This window comes from Schistocerca americana, chromosome 10 (assembly GCF_021461395.2).
Source record: "Schistocerca americana isolate TAMUIC-IGC-003095 chromosome 10, iqSchAmer2.1, whole genome shotgun sequence".
Lineage (NCBI taxonomy): Eukaryota > Metazoa > Arthropoda > Insecta > Orthoptera > Acrididae > Schistocerca > Schistocerca americana.
This window is the reverse complement of record NC_060128.1, coordinates 57,884,861-57,897,662: the sequence shown is the minus strand read 5'-3', so window position 1 is coordinate 57,897,662 and position 12,802 is coordinate 57,884,861.

Genomic DNA, 12,802 nt, shown 5'->3' with positions numbered 1-12,802 from the left:
GCATTCACAAATATCTTGTTTCCACAAATTCCACCTGAAGGAATGTGGAAAGACTTAAGTGAACTTTACAAAAGCTGGTAGAAGGAACGAATGAAGGCTGCTTCTATAAAATATGAACCACAGCCAGAACTGATATTACTTAAAAACTTGAAAGAGGTAACTTACCTAAATTCCCATACACAGTTTTCACCGGCAAATTTAACCCATTGAGTGCACTTGGTTTTAAAATTAAATCTTGCAAGACGACATCACCTAACAAAGTATTGAATAACATGTAGGGGATTACAACACATAAAAAGAAAATACATACCGCACCTTATGGGAATTGTATAGCGGTACGCAACAGAACTACGACGCACCCAATATCACTATACTCACCTCCAAATATTCCAATTTGCAACTTAGATTGGTCCAAATTTTCCACATAGTCTCCGAGAAAACGATTCAAAAGATCTGCTACGATGTTTTCTAAAACCATTCTCACATATCAACCACACAGCACTTTCAAAACTGACTTGCTAATTATGGGTTGGAGCAAGTTTACAGTTCGTAACAACGCGCGCACGAATGCCCGGGCGACACTGCCTGCTACAGAACCTGTTATCCGGGCACGCGAACTCGTCAACACTGAACATGCGACAAGGTTTGTGGTTGGTTGGGACTTAGCGGAACTTCGACATTAGGATTTGTAAAGACCACGATGTCGCCCAACCGACCTGCAGTCCTCTGCCGAAACCTACGACAGGCTGCGGCGCACACGTCAGCAGGCAAAATGCGGTTCTGCACCGGTTAACTCGTAGCTGGGCAGTCGCGTACTAACGAGAACTGGGAGCCGCTTTTATGGTGTCTTACTGGTTTCTTGTACCACAACGAAATACGCAACTTTGCAGTATGCTTAAAAGCACAGCTGAAATTGCTGCGAGAGGAGAGAAAAAGCAGTCAAACATTTGTGACAACGAAGATTGATAATTTAATTGACGCTCGGTTTATTGTACATCTACATCTGTACTCTACAAACTACAGTAAGGTGCATGGTTTCATGTTTAATTCCATTCGTCTGTAAAAATAACTTCATGCGCAGATTGACGAACTCTTTTCCGTTGTCTGCTCGAAGTATTTTGATTTTTCGACCAGTTCCTACTCCTGCTTTGAATTCGATGAATGTGCCACAGACATCTGTTGTTGATTTTATCATATAACCAAAAGATTTTCTTGACAGATCATCCGTAAAAGTGAGAAGATATCGTGATCCTCCCCACGAAGCCATGCTCATTGGTCCACAAACAGCAGAATGCACAATGTCAAGTAGATCTTTTGCTCTTCTACCTGAAGTTTTAGGAAAAGGTTGTCGAAACTGTTTACCTTTTATGCAGGGAATACACGGATATAAATTGACGTTCGACCAGTTCAGTCCATCAGCCATTTTTTCTTTTAATAAATGCATGCTTACACGATTCAAATGTCCCAATCCTCGACGCCACAATTCATAACCGTCAATTTCTACAACATTTTCGTAATGATGCACTTCACCTGATCGATACATACCATTTATTTGAGTTGCAGCTGCTACTGGTGTTCCAGAAACAATTACATCACTTTTATTGTATATACCGCACTGCACATTGTCAAACAATACACACAATCCACGTCTTGTCATCTGACTAACCGATAGTAGGTTGTAAGCAATGCTTGGAACACACGCAACATCGCCCTCTCCAATAGCCTGAAGATTGCTGTTACCTGGTACTGTGACTTTAGCAGCTGTGGGCGATTGGAAAGTGTTGAACGAGGCTCTCTGATCCGTCATGTGTCGTGAACACCCGGAATCCACAAACCAGCCGTCACTATGACGCCAAGATGCAGTTAAAGCCATTCACACAGTTTCGTTTTCAGTACTCACTGCATTCGCAGAATTTGAAAATTTATTTGGTTTCTTCTTTGCTCTACAATCATTCCCCTTATGACCAGGATTCTGGCATTTATAACACTTAAAAGGCTTGATATTTCGCACATCACGTTGGATATTTCTCTTCTGGTGTTTACTGTCCTGCTTACTAGCTACCAGCGCCGAATCCGTGGTCTCATTTGTGGATGCAAACTGACGTTTCGTCGATTCTTGAATCAATCGCTGACTTACTAAATCACTAGCAATCTTGACACCCGAATTCTCAATTGCCATAATCAAGGGTTGGAAATCTGCTGGAAGTCCACTAAGCATAATTGCAACTACGAAATCATCGCCCATTTTCTTACTAATGCTTCGAATTTGTTGAGCAAGTGACATAATTTTCGACAAATACGCCTCCATATTTTTCTCAGAAGCCAATCGTACATTCATCAAGCATTGTAACAGCCCAATATAACTAGATAAACTTATCTTCAAATGCAGATTGTAAATTTTGCCACGCTTCTTTAGCAGTCGTTGCTCCACGAAGATTTGGATACGCAGTTGAATTTACAGAAAACATAATTTTGATAATGCTTTCTGTACATTCTTCTCATCTTCGTCAGTGCCAGCAATTGTGTCCCTTAGTCCCTCATGTTTCAGGCACATTTCCATCGTGAATTTCCAGTCGTTGTAGTTTGTCATACCGGTCAACTTTTCAAAATTAAACAGTGATTGTCCACCCAAAGCCATCTTCAGTACGTTCAGATAATTAAATAAATACATCTTGAAAGTTTCTCTGCAAAAAGAAAATACGACAGCAACGCGTTGAACACACGCGAAAATTATGTAACCTTGATTTATCAGTTTATTTCTTTGGTATGCAAAGTTCACTAATCCCTCCTGGGCCCATAACCTATTAGATACTGACTCTAATTAGTCCTCTGTGAGATTATAAAGTTGACCTTTTAATCAAATACACAATACACCTTATTGCCAGGAACACACATTTTAGAGACTATTTATTCAGCAATGTTACCAAAGACCTTGATAAAATAACTAGACTCACTGATGGCGCTGCAGTCGCGGGACAATTTGAACCTTCGGCTGGACGCCATTATAGTGGTTGTAGTCTGATGTGTTGTGTAGTATTGTTGTTTATGAAGATCCTGATTCAACGTTGTATATTTGTTGGGGCGTACATACAGTATTTGTTACTCGTAATTCTACTGTCTGTACATTCCAATCAAAAGAAGTACAATGGTGAAGAGTTACGCAGCGATTAATTGTACAAATAAATTCGAGAAAGGAACGAATAATACATTTCACAGGTATGTGAATATTTTAAGTTGTTTCGTATGTCAGTGCACTTGCTTAATAAATGCTTTTGTAACACGGTATTAGCATAATGTCTGTGCATCTGTTTGCAGGTTTCCTTTCTCAAAACCACAGCTGTTACAAAAATGGTTACACGCTGTCAGGAGGCAAGATTTCCGACCGACAGAATACCATTTTATATGTTCTGATCAATTTGAAGAAAGTTGGCTGATCGGTAGTGTTTTCATGATCTAGGTTAGGTTGAAATTTGATAATTTGGTCGTGTGTTGCCAAAGCACTATGCCATATGTAACGCACTTCTCGTCATAAAATCTAAAGCAAGGTAGCATCAGAAAATATCTATTAATATAGTGGGCAAATCTTTGAGTATTTTGATGCATTTAGCGTACATCTGTCGTAAATGAACTACGAAAAATGCTAGGGGTCCAGTACATAAGTTTTAGCTACGGCTGATTCCATGTAGTACGTAAGATAAATTCATTAACAGTGACTAGTTGCTGTTTGTTCATAAATTAAAAAGTATATTGTAGTAAAGGATTTAAATGAGGCATTATGTTTGCGACCTAACTCAAGAAAAGGCATTTTATAACCAAAAGCGATGTATAAACATTCGAACTCCGTGCGTCAGTTTACCACTCTAATGGCCGCCGCCCAGCTATTCAATTTGTCCGCTCTTCACAGTCGACCACTCGTGCGGTTGTGGGGGCCTGAATGTTACATAGCAAAGATCAAAGAGAAAACATAAACTACCATACATATAACACATCAAAGAGTAAAATATGATTGTTCCGCCCCCCCCCCCCCCCCTGCCGCCCATGCACCCTAGCAGGGTCGCACACATTGCCACCCGCGCCGCCCCCGCCACTCACAAGCACGCCACTAGTGCGTTTCTTTCGCCAGTCGACTCGACTGAAGCGAGTAGCTGTACTTTCCTACGTAGTACGCGCTTTCGCGACAACGTATTTTATACATTTCTGTCTGGCAGAGCTAACACATACCTACGAGAAAAGTCGCGGCCATTAAAGTGACCTCCATACGTTGTTCGAGATATGTCGCGAAAATGCTACTGTTTTCTGCTACAGAGAACTTTTCGATACGTAGCGTTGTAAATACGGACTATTCGCCGAATAGGAAGGTAGTTTACATTCAGGACGAGAAATATTAAGACAAGAATGAATAAATAAAAAGTCCTAGTTGTAGCAAGTGCAAGTGTGAAGATTTCTCAAGAGTGAGAGTTACCAGTTGATTTCGAAGTATTAATAATAGTAATTCATAGAGACTAGTTAACAATATTTTTACTAATAATGTAACAATAGTTTCCCATACCTAACTCCTAATACGAGTTAGGTATGGGAAACTATTGATGTGTCTATCCCCGGTAATAGCGACTTTCGAGAAGATTCCTAAAAACGAATTGTTACATAGGAATGCATTAAAAACATCGAATGCACTAGAAAGGAACGGAATCGACAATAAGAGTTCCACACACGTAAATTGCCGGATGACGTCATCATTGGAAACTCGCCCTTATATAATGCGTCGTAATGTACATATTGGCTTGTCGGTTTCACAGTAGGTATTTCTGTTCACACTACATAAAAGTCTGGAAGCGGACATTCTGGCAGCGAATGTTCTCTAAACAATCAGAGCCACATATAGTGTCGCTGCCAGGTAGTCAGTTTGAAAGCTACGATCGTTGCGATAACTTGGAAGTGATAAAAGTGAACAACTGCGATTACTGGCTATTACCATGGACTTCAGTCAGTGTTCTGCTTAGTGATATTCTAAATACACGGGGTGTGATCGTGTGTTTTAGTGCTAAGTCTACTAGCGTTGGATTTTTAGTGCGAATGGACTGTTTATTCGAGAATTAAACTTAGCATGCGACTTGATTATTTTTCATTACGGTAAAAGTAAAGGTAGCTGAAGATATCTTTAGCGCCCCCTTCTTGAGGTTTATCTGTATCAGTCACGGGCCATGTCACGTCATTCAGATGCCGTAATAGGCCAACGAGAGAGGTTAGTTGCCACCTCCCCCCCCCCCCGGATGCGGTATGGAGGAAAATGGGGTCATTACACGGCTCTCACGGCTGTTGTGGACTACTTTTTTTAGACATGGGAGCCGCTACTACTCACTCAAGTAGTTCCTCAGTTGGTATCAAGGGGTGGGTGCAACTCGTTCCAGTCGTCTCACCGAGTAAAAATTTCGTGGAAGCAGAGTACTGAGAATTGAACACAGATCCTCTGCAAGAGAGTCCAATGCAATGACCCGTTTTTCTTTCTTTTTTTCATGTTTTTCGTATTCTTACTTTCGATCCGTCTCTTTTTCGTTATGTTTTCAGTGGTTCTTTGAGATTGTCGAATGATACATTTCCAGTTTCTCTCTATGAGAATCTCACTCAATGAATACCATAGCAGAATATTGAAATGACATTTCACAAAATCCAAAGTAGTTCTGGTCATATCTAAAGGCTGTTAGTGGCACCAAAGTTAGTGTCCAGTCCCTAGCCAATGACACAGGAACTGAAAAGCATTTGGCTCAGTACAGCACAGTGCCAGTGGCAGCGGGGGAGGGGGGGGGGGGGCTATGGAGGCTATAGTCCCCCTCCCCATCGCGTATGATATCAGGCTGGATAAAATGACTTCAGAAATCAGCGAATATATTACTCCAACAGATTCAATCATTTTCTTTAATAATTATGTAGCTATATAGGTTGCAATGTATTTCAAACACATTTTAACAAAAGAATAAGTGTGAAAAATAGCTTACTATCGAAACCGATAAATATCATTTAACTTAAAATATGCGTCTTATTATTTATTAAAACACATTTTTTTACCCTGAACTCTAAAACAGTTACCAAAAACTACTTTAAGCAACACTAAATTTTACCAGTTTGTCAGTAGAGAACCCAAACTCTCCTTTTGTGAAGCGATATTCCAGTCCCCACCATCACCACCACCACCACCACCACCACCACCAACATTAGCCCCTCCCTTGACCGACTTCTAGAATCGCTCCTGGTACCGCATCTATGCTTCTTGTCAAAAGTATGATCATATGGGGTATCAAGGGACTCAGCATGCTATCTTGGATGGAGAGTCAAATGTCAAGTTCTCTTAAGATGTTTTTCTGTTGTACTGTGTAAAAGCTTGTCCCCAAAGTCTCTCTTTTATTATGTATAGAAAGTTTTTTTTATTGGGGCTTCCAAAGAATTAACTTGAATTTTCCTTAATATGGCATTTAGCCGGGATTTGTTAATGCTTAGCCTTTAAAGAATTTCCTTAGCTGATCTGAAATATTATCTTAGCCTTTAGCCGGGAAGATATTGTAATTTTGCTTCATTTCATTACCAATAAATCGAAGTCTTCTACCTGCTTTACCCATGACTGAGACTATGCGATCATTCCATTTCATATCCTTACAAGGTGTTAAGCTCAGGTATTTGTATAAGTTGGCTAATTCCAGCAGTGAGCCACTGATATTATAGTCATAGGATGTGTTTTTTCATTTCATAAAGTGCACAATTTCACATTTCTGAACATTTAAAGCAAGTCTACACTCTTTGCACCACCTCAAAATCTTATCAAGATCTGACGGAATATTGATGCAGCTTCTTTCAGCTAGCATTTAAAATGCAAGGAAGAGGAAGAACTGACCATTTTTTGAATATGGGTCTGCATGATTTCGTATTGTTTACCCCTTCAACAATTCTTAGTATTCTCTTTTGCATCCTGAAAAGTTTAATATTTGTTGTTGTATTGCCCCAGAAGATCATGCCATGTTTAATTACAGAATGCACATAAGAGTAGTATACATTTAACAGGCTGGCTTTGCTGCAATAAGTTTAAAAAAAAAATGGTGCAAATGGTTCTGAGCACTATGGGACTTAACATCTGAGGTCATCAGTCCCCTAGAACTTAGAACAACTTAAACCTAACTAAGCTAAGGACATCACACACATCCATGCCCGAGGCAGGATTCGAACCTGTGACCGTAGGAGTCGCGCGGTTCCGGATTGAGCGCCTAGAACCGCTAGACCACTGCGGCCGGCAACAAGTTTTTAAGATCCGTATCTTGTAACAGGTTTTGCTTAGTTTTCGTTGCAAATATTCAATGTGTACCTGCCATTTTGTGTTGTTCGGGAGCCAGAGTCCCAGAAATTTAGTGCCGTCAACAATTTCAAGAACTCTGTCCCTAAGTTCTATTTCTATGTTTGGGTGGTGTCTTTCTTTTACATGATAGAAGTTCAGTGCTACTGTCTTTTCTTTGTTTATAATTAGCTTGTTATAACTGAACCACTATTCTACACTGTTCATTGTTTGGATAGCAGAGTCTTTTAGTTTTTCTTCTGTTTTACCACTAATAAAGAAACTTGTATCGTCTGCAAACTGGAGGGTAGTTTGGCAATACTTGTTGTACATAAGATCATTGACATAGAGGAGAAACAGAATGGGTCCTAGTACTGATCCTTGAGGGACGCCATATTTCACATTTTTCATATCCTGAATAGGATAAGAAGTGGCACTAGTAGCACACCAAATAAAAAATAAAACTTCAGTAGGACTTGATGAAATCCCAGTCTGCGTAATTAAAGATTGTATAGACTCCATGAAGGGGCCATTAACAGACATAATTAACGAATCTTTCGAATCTGGATACTTTCCGGAGTACCTAAAACAAGCAAAAGTTACACCTATCCTTAAAAACTGAGATGTGGAAAATGTAGAGAACTACAGGCCGATATCTATACTGTCTATCACTTCTAAAATAATAGAAATACTAGTCAAAAAGAGACTGCTAAATTACCTGAATAAATATAATCTTCTTTCCAATGACCAATTTGGTTTTAGGCCCAGAAAAGGCACACAATATGTTATAGCACAGTTCACTAAAGTAATTTTAGAAGCACTGGACTAAGGTGAAAATGTAAGTGGTATCTTTTTAGACTTGTCCAAGGCCTTTGATACAGTTGACCACAAAATCTTACTTCATAAATTAGGGCAAATAGGAATAAGAGGTGTGACAAAGAAGTGGTTCAAATCATACTTGGAAAACAAAGTTCAACGAGTTCAAATATCACAAGTTTCAAACAATTCCCTTATAAAACACCTGTCTGATCCAGAAAATGTGAATATAGGTGTCCCACAGGGAAGTGTAATAGGCCCAATATTGTTTCTTATATACATTAACGACTCCCCACAAAGTATCAGACATGGCGAAAAAATACTTTTTGCTGATGACAGCAACATAGTAATAACAGGTGAAAATCCAACACAACTGTCAGAAAGAGCAAACGAGGCTCTCAATGATGTCCACAACTGGTCATTAAAAAATAAAGTAACTCTAAATGTAAAGAAAACTAACTATATTAACATCCAATTGAACAAAAAACACAATGCCACTAGAATAAAAGTTAATAATAATGAATTAGAATGTGTAACAAGTACCAAATTCTTAGGGATGAATGTAGACAGCCAACTGAAATGGACAAACCATGTCAACATTTTGGCAAAGAAATTATCCACAGCATGCTATGCTCTTAGAATCCTTGCACCGGTATGCAATAATACCTGTCTTAAAATAACATATAACGGATATCTACACTCAGTCCTCAGCTATGGGATCATGTTTTGGGGAACAAGTGCCAGTAACATACAAACTGTGTTCAAAGTACAAAAAAAGAGCCATAAGGATAATAACAAATAGCAACAACAGGGCCCACTATCTAGAATTATTTAGAAAGCTAGGAATTCTAACCGTTTCTTGTGAGTATATCTTTCAGAACATAATGTTCATTAAGAAAAATCTCAACATGTACAACACAAACAGCCTAATACATGACCATGAAACAAGAGCTTGTCACCACCTCCATCTAGATAGAAAGAACAAGGCAAAGACGCAAAAAAGTATGTTTTATAATGAGATAAAACTGTATAACAAATTACCACAAAAAATTAAAGAAATAAATGAGCCCCTCACTTTCAGACAAAAGCTTAAAACCTTTTTAGTAAGTAAAAGTTGTTATACTGTAAAAGAATATTTAACATAGATGCAGATTATTAGCAACATATGACATTATCACCAAAATATTATGTAATTATAAATATGTGTATGACTAGTTATAAAAACTGCGCAAAATATGAGAAACCTGTTTAATTGTAAATGTATGTGTGCTCATGTGTTGTAATCTGACGACATCCAAACAATATTTATTGTTCCACGGATGAATAAACAAATAAATAAATAAAAGTAGTAGCTGATTTTGTTATGGTCAGTATATTGCACTTCAATCACCAGTTTGTGACCACATAGGTATGTCTTGAGCCACTCATTGGATATACCTCTTATTCCTAATTGATCAAGCTTCTGCAGTAGGGCATTACGATCAATGACGTCAAAAGCTTTAGATAAATCAAGACGTATGCCTGTCACAAACTCACTTGCATCCAGTTTAGTACAGATTTCATTAATAAATTCAAATATTGCACTTTCAGTTGAGTAGCCTTACCTGAAGCCATGCTGTGTAGGAGAGAGAATTTTATTTTTATTTAGGAAATCAGACAATCTCTTATAAAAAAAAAATTCTAAAATTTTTGAAAATACAGGCAGTAGGGCTATTGGTCTATAATTTGAAACACATTCTGGATATCCGTTTTTGAACAGTGGTTTCAATTTTGCTGTTTTTAAGCATGAAGGGAACGTTCCTGATGCCAGTGAGCTGTTGCACAAGTTTGTCAAGGGTTCAGCTAAAGTACGATAGCATTTTTTAATAATTGCATCTGGTTGGTTGGTTGGTTTGGGGAAGGAGACCAGACAGCGTGGTCATCGGTCTCATTGGATTAGGGAAGGATGGGGAAGGAAGTCGGCCGTGCCCTTTCAGAGGAACCATCCCGGCATGTGCCTGGAGTGATTTAGGGAAATCACTTGCATTTGGTATTCCATCAATTCCACATGAGTACCCTGTTTTCAAGGTTTTTATAACTGATAAAATTTCTTCAGTATTTGTGGGTGAAAGGAACAAAGATGTAGACACATTTCTCACACTATTGCATGATGGAGGTGATATTTTGTTGTATTCTTCCAGTCCACTCACCAACTGTTCACTTACGTTTGCAAAATATTTGTTGAAGGTCCCTGCAATTTCTGTTGGGCAAGAAATCATTTGACCTTCATAACATAAGTTCACATTTTTATATTGTTTAGTTTCACTTGTTTTATTTTTTATAACTTCCCATATAGCTTTAGATTTGTTTTTTAATTTTCAATGTATTTGTCATTGGCCATTGTTTTAGCTTTCCTTACAACATTTTTGAGGAACCTCTTGTAATTCTTCAGGTACAAATGAAATTCATGAGGTATGTTCTGTGTCTTTGATATATTGTGTAATCTTCTTTTCTCTGCACAAGAGATTCTAATACCTGTTGTAATCCATTTGTTCTTTTTGAAGTTGGGTTGACATTTTTGTTTTTTTAAGGGAAATGCAGCTTCAAAGTATGACATGAAGATTTCCGTGAATTTTTCAAACTTTTTGTTAGTATTTTCACACGTATACACTTCATACCAGGTTTCTTCACTTAGTCTCTGTACAAAAAGATTTATTTGTTTGTTAGTGAATTTCCTTGCTTCTTTTACAAGTTCCTCTTTCTCAGTTGCTTCACTTGGGGTGTGCAAAGCAATAAACTGTGCATAGTGATCACTGAAGCCAGTATTAAGATTTCCGGCACAGAAATTGTGATTTACATTTTTGTTTATTAATATCTGATCAATTGTTGAGCTAGTTGTTGGTGTAACTCTTGTAGGAGAGTCTATGGTGGTTTTTATGTTATATGTTTCCAATAGGGTCATCAAGCTTTGCTGGTCTTTTGAGATTTCTTGAAAATCAATATTAAAATCTCCACATATGATCACTGTTTTGTTGAAGTTTTTAACAGTATTTAAAGCTGCTTGTAGTTGATGACAGAAATCATTTAAGTACCCATCAGGGTTTCTATATGAACAGATGATTATTAATTTTAATGCAGAGTGTTCAACTGCGGATACTTCAAAAACTTTCTCTTCAGCTAACAGTTCAATGGGTTTTATGTTACAATAATCAGTGCCACTTTTAACAAATATACATGACTGGGTGTAATTCTAGAGAATGATGATGAAAGATTGAAGTGTGTAAGTTTTGTGACTGACATTGCATCTTTAGGCAGCCAGTGTTCAGTTATACACATTACAGAAGCGTTTTTTAGCTCATCAGTATATAAAATTTCAACTTCATTTAATTTGTCTAGCAATGATTGGACATTTTGATGAATCAGCATGAAATTAAAGGATTTGTTAGACTTTGGCATATTTAATTGATCACTTACCTTTACCTTGTCAATAAAAAATCATTCAGGTGTGCTGGAAGTACTGCTTTTCTTTTCCCGACTGCACCTATTCTTCTATTATCATCTGCAGCAGAATTTTCTTCTTTGTCTGGCTCCCCTGGTGGTCGTTCAGCTGCTGATCCTACTGTTGATAATATTGCTGCTGGTGTTAGAGCTTGGTCTGCAATTTGTAGAGCTGTTACTGCATTCATTGTTGTTGCTGTGCCTGAATATTGGAGGCACCTTGTTCCTTCTTTTGTTGTTGATGTTGGTGAGTGAGGTCTTGCTGACGTTGTTTCCTTCCAATATTTGGGGGGCCAATCCAGGATGATTTCGCTTTTGAGTGTTTGATGCCTCTTTCTTCAATTTTTCCGACGAGCAGTTTTTTCCCCGTGTTGTTAACGTGCAGTCCATGTAATGTATGGAGTCTGCGCCCAATATTGTTAACATTTACGAGTTCTACATTTCTAAAGTGTTTGCAAAGTAATGAAATTTGTTTTTTGGCATTGATTATTTCTTTATTTACGCATGACCAAGATGGTAAGTCATGGCGATGTGGGATGTTCAGCACTAAAACATTTGTGTGTGTCAACTGTCCTAAGCACTTTTTTAGTTCTTGTTTTGCTTTGTGTGTTTCGTTTCTATATACGTCATTTGACCCACCAATTAGCACAACAAAGTCTTCAGAGGATAAGTCAGCAACGTCTGTGGATCGTACGTGTTTGCAAACTTCCGACACAGAAGCACCAGGCTTTATGCAAGCGATTGTTTGTACACTGGACTGACCGTTCAGAAGGCGAGCAAATCCACGACCATGGCAGTCTGCCATCACAACTACTTTTATTCGTTTAGGTTTCTCTGCATGTTTAGAAGGCCCACTGGCGTTATGGCCAAACAATTTAGTATCAGCGCTGGACAAACACTTGATATTTAGGTCACGCAAGTGTTCAGGTCTTTCAGTTTCATATCCTTTCATAACAGTAGTTGGGTTGTTAGGCATTCTTTTGGATGTATCACTCCGCGTATTTGTAGTTTCATATTCAGCTCGGAAGTTAGTTTTATCACATGCACAATGTTTCTTATCTTGCACAGTTGATTGCACACTGAACCTGCTTGTAAACGCGATATTAGGCTCATACAATAAGCTTCGTTGCGAATGAGGCACTTTGTTTTTCACGTTGCCCGGAATTTCGTGGTTACTGTGAGGCGCGTTTGATG